At 44.9% G+C, this 18227-nt stretch overlaps 1 protein-coding gene across 2 annotated transcripts in view; it reads left to right on the forward strand.

Moving 5' to 3' along the window:
• The first annotated feature begins 7463 nt into the window (after nucleotides 1–7463).
• Nucleotides 7464–18227, forward strand: part of LOC139379621 (ras-related protein Rap-1b) — a 100054-nt gene continuing 89290 nt past the window's right edge. For both annotated transcript variants that reach the window (XR_011628398.1, XM_071122423.1), the window contains exon 1: nucleotides 7464–7602. The gene's annotated coding sequence lies outside the window, so the exon portion shown is untranslated. The remainder of the gene's footprint in view (nucleotides 7603–18227) is intronic.

Below are 18227 nucleotides of genomic sequence, written 5' to 3' on the forward strand. Positions count from 1 at the left end.
ACTGTAAGTCTCTCTGGATAAGAGCGTCTGCTAAATGACTCACTACTGTAAGTCTCTCTGGATAAGAGAGTCTGCTAAGTGACTCACTACTGTAAGTCTCTCTGGATAAGAGCGTCTGTTAAATGACTCCCTACTGTAAGTCTCTCTGGATAAGAGCGTCTGTTAAATGACTCCCTACTGTAAGTCTCTCTGGATAAGAGAGTCTGCTAAGTGACTCACTACTGTAAGTCTCTCTGGATAAGAGAATCAGCTAAATGACTCCCTACTGTAAGTCTCTCTGGATAAGAGCATCTGCTAAATGACTCCCTACTGTAAGTCTCTCTGGATAAGAGCGTCTGCTAAATGACTCACTACTGTAAGTCTCTCTGGATAAGAGCGTCTGCTAAATGACTCCCTACTGTAAGTCTCTCTGGATAAGAGCGTCTGCTAAATGACTCACTACTGTAAGTCTCTCTGGATAAGAGAATCAGCTAAATGACTCCCTACTGTAAGTCTCTCTGGATAAGAGCGTCTGCTAAATGACTCCCTACTGTAAGTCTCTCTGGATAAGAGCGTCTGCTAAATGACTAACCTGTAAGTCTGAAAGCCCAGTGGAAATCAAACGGCTCGTTGAGAGAGACTGACCGACCGACCGACTGCAGTAGGAATGCCAAGTATTCTTCTTGTCCTGCTGTAGGAATGTGAGCCCACTCCCTCCAGCCCTCTGTTCTGCTCAGCCGTCGGCAACATCCCCAATGACACCCTATTCCCCGTAAGGACTCGGGTCAAAAAATAGTGCACTACATAGGGAATAGAATGCCATTTGGGTGGGAGTCGTGATGTGGCCTCCGTCCCTCTGGAGGCGCGAACGCCCTGACGGCCACACCAGTGACGACTGTCTTCTTCATGGCGTGACTGTGACACCTATGCCCTGTTACACACTCGGCTGTTCGAAATGGGGGGGGCCGTGTTGGAGGAAAACTGTGTGGGCATGTTAGTGTGTGAACCCGCGGTAATCTAGCGTGATAATTGAATTAGTCTAAAACTACACTTGTGGTTTTGCTTTGACGGGGCGGTTCATCTGGTGGTCTGCCGCTGTAGCCAACAAGGTCCGCTTCTCTGCAGCGATAGTTACTTCACATGTCAAATTACTGGGACCCTTCAGAAGGATATAGATAACAGCTGTTTAACCCAACCCAACCCCCCCCCCCTCCTCCTCACCCCATCCCCCTCTCCTCCCCCCTGCTCACCCCAACCTCCCCCTCCTCACCCCAACCTCCCCCCTCCTCACCGCACTACCTCGCTATTGGTCCAGATCTGGCTCTGTGTTCTGCCCTACTCTAGTATCCATCTACTCTGTACTCTAGTATCCATCTACTCTGTACTCTAGTATCCATCTACTCTGTACTCTAGTATCTATCTACTCTGTACTATAGTATCTATCTACTCTAGTATCTATCTACTCTGTACTATAGTATCTATCTACTCTGTACTCTAGTATCCATCTACTCTGTACTCTAGTATCCATCTACTCTGTACTCTAGTATCCATCTACTCTGTACTCTAGTATCCATCTACTCTAGTATCCATCTACTCTGTACTATAGTATCTATCTACTCTGTACTATAGTATCTATCTACTCTGTACTCTAGTATCCATCTACTCTGTACTATAGTATCTATCTACTCTGTACTCTAGTATCTATCTACTCTGTACTCTAGTATCCATCTACTCTGTACTCTAGTATCTATCTACTCTGTACTATAGTATCTATCTACTCTGTACTATAGTATCTATCTACTCTGTACTCTAGTATCCATCTACTCTGTACTCTAGTATCCATCTACTCTGTACTCTAGTATCTATCTACTCTGTACTATAGTATCCATCTACTCTGTACTCTAGTATCCATCTACTCTCTACTCTAGTATCCATCTACTCTGTACTATAGTATCTATCTACTCTGTACTCTAGTATCTATCTACTCTGTACTCTAGTATCCATCTACTCTGTACTCTAGTATCTATCTACTCTGTACTCTAGTATCTATCTACTCTGTACTCTAGTATCCATCTACTCTGTACTCTAGTATCCATCTACTCTGTACTCTAGTATCCATCTACTCTGTACTCTAGTATCTATCTACTCTGTACTCTAGTATCCATCTACTCTGTACTCTAGTATCTATCTACTCTGTACTATAGTATCTATCTACTCTGTACTCTAGTATCCAGCTACTCTGTACTCTAGTATCCATCTACTCTAGTATCTATCTACTCTGTACTATAGTATCCATCTACTCTGTACTCTAGTATCCATCTACTCTGTACTCTAGTATCCATCTACTCTAGTATCCATCTACTCTGTACTATAGTATCTATCTACTCTGTACTCTAGTATCTATCTACTCTGTACTATAGTATCCATCTACTCTGTACTCTAGTATCCATCTACTCTAGTATCCATCTACTCTGTACTATAGTATCTATCTACTCTGTACTCTAGTATCTATCTACTCTGTACTCTAGTATCCATCTACTCTGTACTATAGTATCTATCTACTCTGTACTATAGTATCTATCTACTCTGTACTCTAGTATCCATCTACTCTGTACTCTAGTATCCATCTACTCTGTACTCTAGTATCCATCTACTCTGTACTGTGACTTGGTGTCCTGGACAGTCACAGAGCTCACATCTACTCTGTACTGTGACTTGGTGTCCTGGACAGTCACAGAGCTCACATCTACTCTGTACTGTGACTTGGTGTCCTGGACAGTCACAGAGCTCACATCTACTCTGTACTGTGACTTGGTGTCCTGGACAGTCACAGAGCTCACATCTACTCTGTACAGTATTGTGACTTGGTGTCCCGGACAGTCACAGAGCTCACAGTATACTATAGTATCTATCTACTCTAGTATCTATCTACTCTGTACTATAGTATCTATCTACTCTGTACTCTAGTATCCATCTACTCTGTACTCTAGTATCCATCTTCTCTGTACTCTAGTATCCATCTACTCTGTACTCTAGTATCCATCTACTCTAGTATCCATCTACTCTGTACTATAGTATCTATCTACTCTGTACTATAGTATCTATCTACTCTGTACTCTAGTATCCATCTACTCTGTACTATAGTATCTATCTACTCTGTACTCTAGTATCTATCTACTCTGTACTCTAGTATCCATCTACTCTGTACTCTAGTATCTATCTACTCTGTACTATAGTATCTATCTACTCTGTACTATAGTATCTATCTACTCTGTACTCTAGTATCCATCTACTCTGTACTCTAGTATCCATCTACTCTGTACTCTAGTATCTATCTACTCTGTACTATAGTATCCATCTACTCTGTACTCTAGTATCCATCTACTCTCTACTCTAGTATCCATCTACTCTGTACTATAGTATCTATCTACTCTGTACTCTAGTATCTATCTACTCTGTACTCTAGTATCCATCTACTCTGTACTCTAGTATCTATCTACTCTGTACTCTAGTATCTATCTACTCTGTACTCTAGTATCCATCTACTCTGTACTCTAGTATCCATCTACTCTGTACTCTAGTATCCATCTACTCTGTACTCTAGTATCTATCTACTCTGTACTCTAGTATCCATCTACTCTGTACTCTAGTATCTATCTACTCTGTACTATAGTATCTATCTACTCTGTACTCTAGTATCCAGCTACTCTGTACTCTAGTATCCATCTACTCTAGTATCTATCTACTCTGTACTATAGTATCCATCTACTCTGTACTCTAGTATCCATCTACTCTGTACTCTAGTATCCATCTACTCTAGTATCCATCTACTCTGTACTATAGTATCTATCTACTCTGTACTCTAGTATCTATCTACTCTGTACTATAGTATCCATCTACTCTGTACTCTAGTATCCATCTACTCTAGTATCCATCTACTCTGTACTATAGTATCTATCTACTCTGTACTCTAGTATCCATCTACTCTGTACTATAGTATCTATCTACTCTGTACTATAGTATCTATCTACTCTGTACTCTAGTATCCATCTACTCTGTACTCTAGTATCCATCTACTCTGTACTCTAGTATCCATCTACTCTGTACTGTGACTTGGTGTCCTGGACAGTCACAGAGCTCACATCTACTCTGTACTGTGACTTGGTGTCCTGGACAGTCACAGAGCTCACATCTACTCTGTACTGTGACTTGGTGTCCTGGACAGTCACAGAGCTCACATCTACTCTGTACTGTGACTTGGTGTCCTGGACAGTCACAGAGCTCACATCTACTCTGTACAGTATTGTGACTTGGTGTCCCGGACAGTCACAGAGCTCACATCTACTCTGTACTGTATTGTGACTTGATGTCCTGGACAGTCACAGAGCTCACATCTACTCTGTACAGTATTGTGACTTGGTGTCCTGGACAGTCACAGAGCTCACAGTAACAGACCAGATAGAGCAGTAACATGGATTACATTTGGCTTGTAATCTCATTTCACTAATGTATAAAGCCCTACAACAACCAGACAGAGAGACATTGCAGATGAAGACGGAGAGAATGTCAGAAGGACTAAATTGTGGAGGCATATTACCCAGAAACCCCCAGACAACCAGGGTCACAATGATGTTGACTTTGAAGGTGACAAACATGATCGTGTGGATGTTATGCTTCTACTCTGTAGCTGTTAATTGGTCCTATTTGCATGATGGGTAATGATCAGGTGGATGTTATACTGAATGAATAGACAGCTGTTAATTGGTCCTATATGTATGATGAGTAATGATCAGGTGGATGTTATACTGAATGACTAGACAGCTGTTAACTGGTCCTATATGTATGATGAGTAATGATCAGGTGGATGTTATACTGAATGAATAGACAGCTGTTAATTGGTCCTATAATGATCATGACCATAATCCTAGCAGTGGGAGTCACTGCCCTTTAAGCTGAGGGAGGACAATAATTTTTTATTTTTTTTATTTTACAGCCTATTGGATGACTGTCATTCATATTCCATTCGCCCTGCTCAATGTAACATCGATAGGTTTAGGCTCCTACATGACAATCCGATTTTCCCTATACCCGTCCTACAACCTAGCCTATGAATGACAGTTTACAAGGTAGGTGCACAGATCAAGAGAAATTTGTGACAGACAGTGACACATTCAATACCGCCTTGCACACTCCTGTCTGCATCCAGCTGATCTAGGGTGTAATCATTAGTCCAACAGTTGCAAACGAGAGTTTCTATTGGACAAATTCAGTTATGTTTATCCCAGTTTCGTTCTGTTTTAAGAACGTTTTTCAACAGAATCGGTTGAATAAATACACCCCTGATCACAAGCAAACAGTTCACTTTCATAGCAGCCACGTACAAACAGCACGATCACTTTGATCGTTGTAGCTGTGATTCCTTCTCGCGTCTTTTGCGCTCTCCTCCTCTCACCTTTTCCCTTCACTTGTGGACTTCAGTGCACAACATTCAGCTGTCTGTGAGCAGGCGAAAAAAACCTTTCCAAGCCAAACCTTCATATCATAACCGCTAACCGCTACACACAGCCTACATCGTTGTCACCATTAATATTAGCTAACGTCATAGTCAACATAGCTACTAGAACTAACTCGTTGGTAAACCCGCTACAATCGTGCAGTACAGAGTACAGTCAGCAAGCAGTTTAGCAGTTACACCGGCAGTAGCAATAAATTAACAAAACCAAAAGCTTAATTTGACTTGGAAGTGTTCCAGTGTTGGATTGTCATAGCCAGCTAGCTAACATAGCATCCCTCCGTTATAGCCAGCTAGCTATCATAGCATCCCTCTGTTATAGCCAGCTAGTTAACATAGCATCCCTCTGTTATAGCCAGCTAGCTAACATAGCATCCCCCTGTTATAGCCAGCTAGCTATCATAGCATCCCTCTGTTATAGCCAGCTAGCTAACATAGCATCCCTCTGTTATAGCCAGCTAGCTATCATAGCATCCCTCTGTTATAGCCAGCTAGCTAACATAGCATCCCTCTGTTATAGCCAGCTAGCTAACATAGCATCCCTCTGTTATAGCCAGCTAGCTAACATAGCATCCCTCTGTTATAGCCAGCTAGCTAACATAGCATCCCTCTGTTATGGCCAGCTAGCTAACATAGCATCCCTCTGTTATAGCCAGCTAGCTAACATAGCATCCCTCTGTTATAGCCAGCTAGCTAACATAGCATCCCTCTGTTATAGCCAGCTAGCTAACATAGCATCCCTCTGTTATAGCCAGCTAGCTAACATAGCATCCCTCTGTTTTTTTATTTTATTTTATTTTTATTTTACCTTTATTTAGCCAGGCAAGTCAGTTAAGAACAAATTCTTATTTTCAATGACGGCCTGGGAACAGTGGGTTAACTGCCTGTTCAGGGGCAGAACGACAGATTTGTACCTTGTCAGCTCGGGGGTTTGAACTCGCAACCTTCCGGTTACTAGTCCAACGCTCTAACCACTAGGCTACCCTGCCGCCCCTGTTATAGCCAGCTAGCTAACATAGCATCCCTCTGTTTGAGCCAGCTAGCTAACATAGCATCCCTCTGTTTGAGCAGGGTGTTTGAGTAGGCTAAACTATTAAGCTGAATTCGCTATCTAAGTGAAAGTCAAAGTGAAAGAAAATACAACGCAATATAGCTAGCTCTCTCTCTCCCTCTCTTGCTTCTCCTTCAACTGGGGCGGCCGGGTAGCCTAGTTCAACTCCCCGAGCTGACAAGGTCGTTCGTCTGTCGTTCTGCCCCTGAACAGGCAGTTAACCCACTAGGCCGTCATTGAAAATAAGAATTTGTTCTTAACTGACTTGCCTAGTTAAATAAAGATTTAAAAAAAACACACAAAAAAAAACTGGAAGTTGTCATAATTATAATTACTGTGCAAGTAATGGAAGGGGGTTGAGAACCATGAGCCTCCTAGGTCCTGTGTAGCTCAGTTGGTAGAGCATTGTGCTTGTAAAGCCAGGGTTATGGGTTTGATTTACAACGGGTGACCAGTATGAAAATGTATGTACTCACTACTGTAAGTCGCTCTGCGTAAGAGTGACTGCTAAAATGTAAAAATATAGGCTTTGTATTGAGGTCAATGTACCCAGATGGAAGGGTGGAAGCTAGCTGTCGTCTGGTGCTCCCCTACAGAGTGATGCTGAGACTAATTTAACCTTCTTCTTTATAATTAGTCCTAGTCATAGCTGTGTATTTTAATAAATGATTTGGTGAAGTAAATTATATATTTATAGTTTTATCGAAAAAAAAAGATACATTTAGTTTATGTGTCACTATTTAAATGTTGTATTTAATTCCTTGAGGAGGATGGTCCTCCCTTGAGGAACCTCCACTAAATGCTGGGGGTCGGCTTCCTCTAGTGCATTGTATAATAAAGCTTATTGTTTGTCAGTCCGATATTATTGGTATGAAATAATGTATTGCGAAATGTCTACACTAGGCTATGTTACAGCTACTGCAATAGCTGAGCACAGTCGAGCGGTGCTCGTCTCAAAACGAGGCTGCAACGTCATGAGAAAACGCAAAACCTCACCCAGAGAGAAGCGACAGACCGAGCGACTAGAGGCGCTAACAGATTGGAGCTACGGAGGATAACTGTAAGTACCTTATCTACACACATTTCTATTGGCTGAGATTTTGTTACTATCTGTGCCATGTTTGCGGCGTTTTCGGCCGCTCGGGATAATGCGAAATAGTGGCACATGATGCCAGGTTTTTTCAGGTAGAATGATCCATTATTCCAAATGAAAACGGGAGACCGGTTTCTGGGGATGCACAACACACGGTTTGCGGAAGCGCAGGTCATATGCCTAGAATATGGCGGAGCAGAGAGTGAAACAATCCAACTCATAATGTTTGGTCAGACAATTTGTATTTATTTTTTTGTCATGCATAATGCAGAACGCGGCATTCTCCGCGGGTTTGTATCCAGCGACAGTTCTCGGTCGTGCGGTTGGATAACAAAAACAACAGCGTTTTGACCGATATCCTTCCCGTGACGGGGTTGAAGTTACAACGGAAATGGAAAAGTTATTCGATTGTCTAGAATTACACACGTTCTTTGGGACACTGGGTTCTTATCGATTATCATAACAGGACGCCTGGAATTATTCAAGCGGTTATCAAATGCGCAATTTTTTAGATAACATTTGTAATCTATTCGTATTAGTTTTGTACCGTTTTATGCTCTGAAAGCTGCAGCTAGTTCTATATGCGTGAGATACGGGCCCCGCCTAGTTCACGAGTGAATCTGTCGATGGGGAGGGACACAACTGGGTGGTGGTTTCATCTTAGTTGAACGGAACCGAAAAGACACGGAATTGTCATATTAGCTTATACTCTTCACGATTATGAAACGAGTGGACTATAGGCCAAGATCGACAGCATGTTAGATCCATATTTGATATTCATTTTAATAGTGAGATTTTCTTAAATCATACATTCGAAAATATTTAAGATTTCTACTCTGTCTACTCTGTGACTGCAATCAAATCAACGTTTATTTGTTGCGTACACAGATTTGGAGTTGCAACGAAATCCTAGCTCCAACAGTTCAGTAATACCTAGTAATACAAAACAGTACACACGTAATCCACAAAGTGAAAACACAACGAACACGTGTAAAAGTAACTAACTGTTGTCTCTTATGGGAATGTATTTTGTCCACAGTTATAGATTATAATAAAACACCTTCTGAGTTACAACACAGTTTGAACTACCCTGAACAACTATCAGTCATTCTGCTGGCAGTTATTGGTAAGAGGATGTGGAACCACGGTCAGGGAGAGGGGGAGGGAGGGAGAAAGAAAGAGGGAGGGAGGGAGAAAGAAAGAGGGAGGGAGGGAGAAAGAAACAGAGAGGGAGGGAGAGAGAGAGAAATAGTGTGAAAGAGGGAGGGAGGGAGAGAGCTATAGGACTTAAAGAGCTTGTTTGTTGAATGTGTTTTATTTGGTCCTGACCGTTTTATGACCTCTACTCAGCTGTACCTTCTCTCTACTGTTCACTACTGTCTGTATGCGGGGCAAATGTTCAATGCTTTACATGGATTACTATGTGTGTGTGTGTGTGTGTGTACTAACAGTGTAATGGTTTCTAACGGTTGAATAATGTTATGACTAAGGCTTAATATTAGAAAGACCATTGTGGTGATGATCATTTTCCTATGAGGCGTCCAGAGAATATCTCTTAACCTATGGGAAAGTTTCCTAGTTTCCACCAGTTTCCTGTATGTGACAGACCAGGGACAAGGCAGTAGTTTCCTGTATGTGTCAGACCAGGGACATGGCAGTAGTTTCCTGTATGTGTCAGACCAGGGACATGGCAGTAGTTTCCTGTATGTGTCAGACCAGGGCAGTAGTGTCCTGTATGTGTCAGACCAGGGACAAGGCAGTAGTTTCCTGTATGTGACAGACCAGGGACAAGGCAGTAGTTTCCTGTATGTGTCAGACCAGGGACAAGGCAGTAGTTTCCTGTATGTGACAGACCAGGGACAAGGCAATAGTTTCCTGTATGTGACAGACCAGGGACAAGGCAGGAGTTTCCTGTATGTGTCAGACCAGGGCAGTAGTTTCCTGTATGTGTCAGACCAGGGACAAGGCAGTAGTTTCCTGTATGTGTCAGACCAGGGACAAGGCAGTAGTTTCCTGTATGTGTCAGACCAGGGACAAGGCAGTAGTTTCCTGTATGTGTCAGACCAAGGCAGTAGTTTCCTGTATGTGACAGACCAGGGACAAGGCAGTAGTTTCCTGTATGTGACAGACCAGGGACAAGGCAGTAGTTTCCTGTATGTGACAGACCAAGGCAGTAGTTTCCTGTATGTGACAGACCAGGGACAAGGCAGTAGTTTCCTGTATGTGTCAGACCAGGGACAAGGCAGTAGTTTCCTGTATGTGACAGACCAGGGACAAGGCAGTAGTTTCCTGTATGTGTCAGACCGGGGACAAGGCAGTAGTTTCCTGTATGTGTCAGACCAAGGCAGTAGTTTCCTGTATGTGACAGACCAGGGACAAGGCAGTAGTTTCCTGTATGTGTCAGACCAGGGACAAGGCAGTAGTTTCCTGTATGTGACAGACCAGGGACAAGGCAATAGTTTCCTGTATGTGACAGACCAGGGACAAGGCAGTAGTTTCCTGTATGTGTCAGACCAGGGCAGTAGTTTCCTGTATGTGTCAGACCAGGGACAAGGCAGTAGTTTCCTGTATGTGTCAGACCAGGGACAAGGCAGTAGTTTCCTGTATGTGTCAGACCAGGGACAAGGCAGTAGTTTCCTGTATGTGTCAGACCAAGGCAGTAGTTTCCTGTATGTGACAGACCAGGGACAAGGCAGTAGTTTCCTGTATGTGACAGACCAGGGACAAGGCAGTAGTTTCCTGTATGTTTCAGACCAAGGCAGTAGTTTCCTGTATGTGACAGACCAGGGACAAGGCAGTAGTTTCCTGTATGTGTCAGACCAGGGACAAGGCAGTAGTTTCCTGTATGTGACAGACCAGGGACAAGGCAGTAGTTTCCTGTATGTGTCAGACCAGGGACAAGGCAGTAGTTTCCTGTATGTGACAGACCAGGGACAAGGCAGTAGTTTCCTGTATGTGTCAGACCGGGGACAAGGCAGTAGTTTCCTGTATGTGTCAGACAAAGGCAGTAGTTTCCTGTATGTGACAGACCAGGGACAAGGCAGTAGTTTCCTGTATGTGACAGACCAGGGACAAGGCAGTAGTTTCCTGTATGTGTCAGACCATGGACAAGGCAGTAGTTTCCTGTATGTGACAGACCAGGGACAAGGCAGTAGTTTCCTGTATGTGTCAGACCAGGGCAGTAGTTTCCTGTATGTGACAGACCAGGGACAAGGCAGTAGTTTCCTGTATGTGTCAGACCAGGGACAAGGCAGTAGTTTCCTGTATGTGACAGACCAGGGACAAGGCAGTAGTTTCCTGTATGTGTCAGACCGGGGACAAGGCAGTAGTTTCCTGTATGTGACAGACCAGGGACAAGGCAGTAGTTTCCTGTATGTGACAGACCAGGGACAAGGCAGTAGTTTCCTGTATGTGACAGACCAAGGCAGTAGTTTCCTGTATGTGACAGACCAGGGACAAGGCAGTAGTTTCCTGTATGTGACAGACCGGGGACAAGGCAGTAGTTTCCTGTATGTGACAGACCAGGGACAAGGCAGTAGTTTCCTGTATGTGACAGACCAGGGACAAGGCAGTAGTTTCCTGTATGTGTCAGACCGGGGACAAGGCAGTAGTTTCCTGTATGTGTCAGACCAGGGACAAGGCAGTAGTTTCCTGTATGTGACAGACCGGGGACAAGGCAGTAGTTTCCTGTATGTGACAGACCAGGGACAAGGCAGTAGTTTCCTGTATGTGTCAGACCAGGGACAAGGCAGTAGTTTCCTGTATGTGACAGACCAGGGACAATGCAGTAGTTACCTGTATGTGTCAGACCAAGGCAGTAGTTTCCTGTATGTGACAGACCGGGGACAAGGCAGTAGTTTCCTGTATGTGACAGACCGGGGACAAGGCAGTGGCACCAGTGGTCAGATATAATATATTCTATGTTGTTGTGCTGTGGACCCTTGTTTCAGGCAAGTCCCAAATGGAACTCAAACCCTATTCCCTATATAGTGCACAACTTTTGACCAAGGACCGTAAAGGCTCTGTTTCAAAAGTACCAGGGCACAGCAACAGACCAGTGGTACACTATATAGTGAATAAGGTCCCATTTGCCAAGGAACACTTGTTTCAGTGTGCATCCCAAATAGAACCCTATTCCATATCCAAATAGAACCCTATTCCATATCCAAATAGAACCCTATTCCATATCCAAATAGAACCCTATTCCATATCCAAATAGAACCCTATTCCATATCCAAATAGAATCCTATTCCATATCCCAAATAGAACCCTATTCCATATTATACCCCACTACTTTTGACCAGGGACCATACACTATCGAGGGAATAGGTTGCCATTCAGTCAGACAAGCCCCTGGTTCCCTTCCAGGTTCCGTTTGTTGTGATAGACAGCCAGGCTGATGTGCTCTGCCGGTTTTCCAGCTGATTAACGAGAAGCCTCAAGTGGTGCTATCGGACAGTGGTGCTATCGGACAGTGGTGCTATCGGACAGTGGTGCTATCAGGCAGTGGTGCTATCAGACAGTGGTGCTATCAGACTGGTGCTATCAGGCAGTGGTGCTATCGGACAGTGGTGCTATCAGACAGTGGTGCTATCGGACAGTGGTGCTATCAGACAGTGGTGCTATCAGACAGTGGTGCTATCAGACAGTGGTGCTATCAGACAGTGGTGCTATCAGACTGGTGCTATCAGACAGTGGTGCTATCAGGCAGTGGTGCTATCGGACAGTGGTGCTATCGGACAGTGGTGCTATCAGGCAGTGGTGCTATCAGGCAGTGGTGCTATCAGGCAGTGGTGCTATCGGACAGTGGTGCTATCAGGCAGTGGTGCTATCAGACTGGTGCTATCAGGCAGTGGTGCTATCGGACAGTGGTGCTATCAGACAGTGGTGCTATCAGGCAGTGGTGCTATCAGGCAGTGGTGCTATCAGGCAGTGGTGCTATCGGACAGTGGTGCTATCAGACTGGTGCTATCGGACAGTGGTGCTATCAGACAGTGGTGCTATCGGACAGTGGTGCTATGTGTTGTCATGTGTTGCTGCCATGCTGTGTTGTCATGTGTTGCTGCCATGCTGTGTTGTCATGTGTTGCTGCCATGCTGTGTTGTCATGTGTTGCTGTCATGCTGTGTTGTCATGTGTTGCTGCCATGCTGTGTTGTCATGTGTTGCTACCATCCTGTGTTGTCATGTGTTGCTGCCATGCTGTGTTGTCATGTGTTGCTGCCATCCTGTGTTGTCATGTGTTGCTGCCATGCTGTGTTGTCATGTGTTGCTACCATGCTGTGTTGTCATGTGTTGCTGCCATGCTGTGTTGTCATGTGTTGCTGCCATGCTGTGTTGTCATGTGTTGCTGCCATGCTGTGTTGTCATGTGTTGCTACCATGCTGTGTTGTCATGTGTTGCTGCCATGCTGTGTTGTCATGTGTTGCTGCCATGCTGTGTTGTCATGTGTTGCTGCCATGCTGTGTTGTCATGTGTTGCTACCATCCTGTGTTGTCATGTGTTGCTACCATCCTGTGTTGTCATGTGTTGCTGCCATCCTGTGTTGTCATGTGTTGCTACCATCCTGTGTTGTCATGTGTTGCTGCCATCCTGTGTTGTCATGTGTTAATACCATGCTGTGTTGTCATGTGTTGCTACCATCCTGTGTTGTCATGTGTTGCTGCCATCCTGTGTTGTCATGTGTTGCTACCATGCTGTGTTGTCATGTGTTGCTGCCATCCTGTGTTGTCATGTGTTGCTACCATCCTGTGTTGTCATGTGTTGCTACCATGCTGTGTTGTCATGTGTTGCTGCCATCCTGTGTTGTCATGTGTTGCTGCCATGCTGTGTTGTTGTCTTAGGCCTGTCTTTTTGCAGTGTTGTATCTCTTGTCGTGATGTGTGTTGCTCTTTAACTGACTTGCCTAGTTAAAATAAAGGTTAAATTTAAAATACAAATGAACATATTACCTCCAATTACCTTGACTAACCTGTACCCCCCCACATTGACTCGGTACCGGTACACCCATATATATATATATATATATATATATATATATATATATATATATATATATATGCTTCATTATTGTGATTTTGTGTTCGTTTATTTAGTAAATATTTTCATAACACTGCATTGTGGGTTATTTCACGGTAAGGTCTACCTACACCTGTTGTATTTGGGACATGTGATAAATAAAATGTGATTTGATAACCTAACCTAACACCAAGAGTCGTTGTATTAACTGCTTTTCAGTCTGATCCGCCGATGCTGGCTTTGTTAGTCCAGAGATGTCCGTTAGCCTAAGGAGTCTTGACATCTCGTCTACTTCTCAAATGACACCCTATTCCCTATGTAGTGCACTACTTTTAACCAGGGCCCTATGGGGTAGTGCACTACTTTAGACCAGGGCCCTATGCGGTAGTGCACTACTTTAGACCAGGGCCCTATGGGGTAGTGCACTACTTTAGACCAGGGCCCTATGGGGTAGTGCACTACTTTAGACCAGGGCCCTATGCGGTAGTGCACTACTTTAGACCAGGGCCCTATAGGGTAGTGCACTACTTTAGACCAGGGCCCTATGCGGTAGTGCACTACTTTAGACCAGGGCCCTATGGGGGAATAGGGTGCCATTTGGAACGTAGACTAGTGTCGGTTGTCTCCTGTCTGATTGTGCTAAGCAGCGTATTGGCAGCTGAATGTTTGCAGTGAGGTGTATTAGGATGTCGCAGAGCACACAGCCAGCCAGCCAACCAGCCAGCCAGGCACACAGCCAGTCAGCCAACCAGCCAGCCAGCCAGGCAGGCAGTCAGCCAGTCAGCCAACCAGTCAGCCAGTCAGCCAGCCAGCCAACCAGTCAGCCAGTCAGGCAGTGTTGGGAAGGAAGGAGTCCTGGGGGAGTATAGCCTTTATGCAGAACAGCATGGTGCTAGGCTGGCTGTCAGATAGAGCAAATGACTGCCTGTCTGACTTATTGTCTGACTGATTGACTGACTTATTGACTGCCTGTCTGACTTATTGTCTGACTGACTGACTGACTTATTGACTGCCTGTCTGACTGACTGACTGACTGACTGCTGGTGATAAATGACACCTCCCATAGAGACCTCTGGACTGGTCCCTGAGGACAGAGAGAACCATAGACATAGAATGACTTCCTCCTATGGGCACACTCAATATGGCCGCCGGCCCACCTATCACAGGCCCATTGACTTGAATGGGATTTCCCCCCCCCCCTCCATTCTAGTTATTCTATTTTTATGGAGAGACCCCAATAGCAGACTACTCCGCTGGCTCACCTGAGGCTCTATCTCTCAAATCAACTTTCCTTCAATCCTTGCGTCCTATTTCCTTGCGTCCTATTTCCTCGCCTCCTTCCCATTAGAGAGGAAGGTTCAAATCTCAAATCAACTTTCCTTCAATCCTTGCATCCTATTTCCTTGCACCCTATTTCCTTGTGTCCTATTTCCTATTTCATTGAGTCCTATTTCCTATTTCCTTGCGTCCTATTTCCTCGCCTCCTTCCCATTAGAGAGGAAGTGGGGTTGAGAACAGTGGCGGTCAGTGGGGTTGAGAACAGTGGCGGTCAGTGGGGTTGAGAACAGTGGCGGTCAGTGGGGTTGAGAACAGTGGCGGTCAGTGGGGTTGAGAACAGTGGCGGTCAGTGGGGTTGAGAACAGTGGCGGTCAGTGGGGTTGAGAACAGTGGCGGTCAGTGGGGTTGAGAACAGTGGCGGTCAGTGGGGTTGAGAACAGTGGCGGTCAGTGCCGTTTTAAGACGAGGGAGGATTATTACTATGTTTCTATGAGCACGGCCTTATTTCTATTACAGCATATTGGATGACAGTCCTATTCCATTCACCCAGTTCAATGCAACATCCCATAGGTTTTTAGTCTACTACACGATAGTCTCATTTTCCCTGTACCCATCATGAGGTTGCTACAACCTACAGTGGTTAAATTATTTGGTGACGTGAATATATTTAGTATACCTTTAATGGCAATAGTTCCCTCCTGAGGCTGTCAAGATGGCATAAACATCTGACAGGCAGAGGGGGGCTTGTGAGGAAAGATGCCAGGTTGTGATGTTATAGCTAATGCAGTCTGTTGTAGCCTGGCCTGTCTCTTCCTAGTATCTCAGTACAATCTGTCTGTCAGCAGCCTGTTGTAGCCAGGCCTAACTAGGCCTTGTATCTCAGTACAGTCTGTCAGCAGCCTGTTGTAGCCAGGCCTAACTAGGCCTTGTATCTCAGTACAGTCTGTCAGCAGCCTGTTGTAGCCAGGCCTAACTAGGCCTTGTATCTCAGTACAGTCTGTCAGCAGCCTGTTGTAGCCAGGCCTAACTAGGCCTTGTATCTCAGTACAGTCTGTCAGCAGCCTGTTGTAGCCAGGCCTAACTAGGCCTTGTATCTCAGTACAGTCTGTCAGCAGCCTGTTGTAGCCAGGCCTAACTAGGCCTTGTATCTCAGTACAGTCTGTCAGCAGCCCAATTCTCTGAGCTCCTCTGTTGTTCATCATTGTTCTCAGTCAGTGGTGTGAGACACGTCTGATGAGCTCAGGTTGTCTGCTATTCACGTCTCTCTCTTTCCCTCTCTCTCTCTCGCTCTCTCTCTCTCTCTCTCTTTTTGTTGGCTTTTTATTAGCTTTTTATTATTTATTCATTTGTAAAAATGTCTATAAACATAATTCCACTTTGACATTTATGGGGTATTGTGTGTGTAGACCAGTGACACAAAATCTCAAAATTAAATCCATTTTAATTTCAGGCAGTAACACAACAAAGTATGACAAAAATCAAGGGGTGTGAATACTTTATGAAGGCACTGTAACTTATATGACGGCTCAATAACCCCTTTATAAGTCCTCTTTAACCCCTTAATAAGGCCTGTTTAACCCCTTAATAAAGCCTGTTTAACCCCTTAAGGCCTGTTTAACCCCTTAATAAGGCCTGTTTAACCCCTTAATAAGGCCTGTTTAACCCCTTAATAAAGCCTGTTTAACCCCTTAAGGCCTGTTTAACCCCTTAATAAGGCCTGTTTAACCCCTTAATAAGGCCTGTTTAACCCCTTAAGGCCTGTTTAACCCCTTAAGGCATTTATAACCCCTTAATAAGGCCTGTTTAACCCCTTAATAAGGCCTGTTTAACCCCTTAATAAGGCCTTTATAACCCCTTAATAAGGCCTTTATAACCCCTTTAATAAACCCTGTTTAACCCCTTAATAAGGCCTGTTTAACCCCTTAATAAGGCCTGTTTAACCCCTTAATAAGGCCTGTTTAACCCCTTAATAAGGCCTTTATAACCCCTTTAGGTAAAGTGACATGAACTTTGCTCTGTTTAAAGGCATTTTTACCTCAATCATTTAACACAATAATCTCAATAATGTGTGTCCCTACCAGCTGTGGGTCGCAAGGTTACTGTCATCTCCCGGGCATTGCAGCGTTACTGTTATTGTTTAAGCTGAGGAATTTATTGCAGAATACAGAGGTGTCCTGTAAAGTGTTGGAGGGTCCAGGGTGTGTAGAGTGTCGGAGGGTCCAGGGTGTGTAGAGTCTCGGGGGGTCTAGGGTGTGTAGAGTGTCGGAGGGTCCAGGGTGTGTAGAGTGTCGGAGGGTCCAGGGTGTGTAGAGTGTCGGAGGGTCCAGGGTGTGTAGAGTCTCGGGGGGTCTAGGGTGTGTAGAGTGTCGGAGGGTCCAGGGTGTGTAGAGTGTCGGAGGGTCCAGGGTGTGTAGAGTGTCGGAGGGTCCAGGGTGTGTAGAGTGTCGGAGGGTCCAGGGTGTGTAGAGTGTCGGAGGGTCCAGGGTGTGTAGAGTCTCGGAGGGTCCAGGGTGTGTAGAGTCTCGGAGGGTCCAGGGTGTGTAGAGTGTCGGAGGGTCCAGGGTGTGTAGAGTCTCGGAGGGTCCAGGGTGTGTCGAGTTTCGGCGGGTCCAGGGTGTGTAGAGTCTCGGGGGGTCCAGGGTGTGTAGAGTCTCGGGGGGGGTCCAGGGTGTGTAGAGTCTCGGGGGGTCCAGGGTGTGTAGAGTGTCGGAGGGTCCAGGGTGTGTAGAGTGTCGGAGGGTCCAGGATGTGTAGAGTCATGTCTGCATGGAGGACTAGAACAGTGTTGGTGGTAGTTGGTTGGCATCTCTGTGTTGTATTTTACAGGCTGTTGCCAGGGTTAATGTTGCCGGGGTTACTGTTGCCGGGGTTACTGCGGCCAGGGTGAATGCTGCCAGGGTTAATGTAACACAAACAATTGGAGTACTTGTGTCGGACTCTGAGAAGGATGTTTCTCTAATTGAGGCAGGATGTGGAACACTGTAGTTGAAGATTGAAGAGATCCTGCATTGAGTTATGTAACTGTCAGCCTTATCAGAGGTGTGTGTGTGTGGTGATATATTTTAACACACCAGGCATGACACATTGATCAAACCTTGACCTTTTACAGTATCATTTAATGAGCCTTTATTTCACACTGAGCAGAGAGGGAGCTAGAAGGATCAAGGTCACTCCAATAGAAGTGATGAACAGGTGGCGGTCCACGGCCTTCATCTTGATCCAAACTTCTCTTTCAACATCACAACACAGTTCTCTGCTCTTCAACTATGACATCACAACGCAGTTCTCTGCTCTTCAA

Source organism: Oncorhynchus clarkii, chromosome 21, assembly GCF_045791955.1.
Source record: "Oncorhynchus clarkii lewisi isolate Uvic-CL-2024 chromosome 21, UVic_Ocla_1.0, whole genome shotgun sequence".
NCBI classification, from domain to species: domain Eukaryota; kingdom Metazoa; phylum Chordata; class Actinopteri; order Salmoniformes; family Salmonidae; genus Oncorhynchus; species Oncorhynchus clarkii.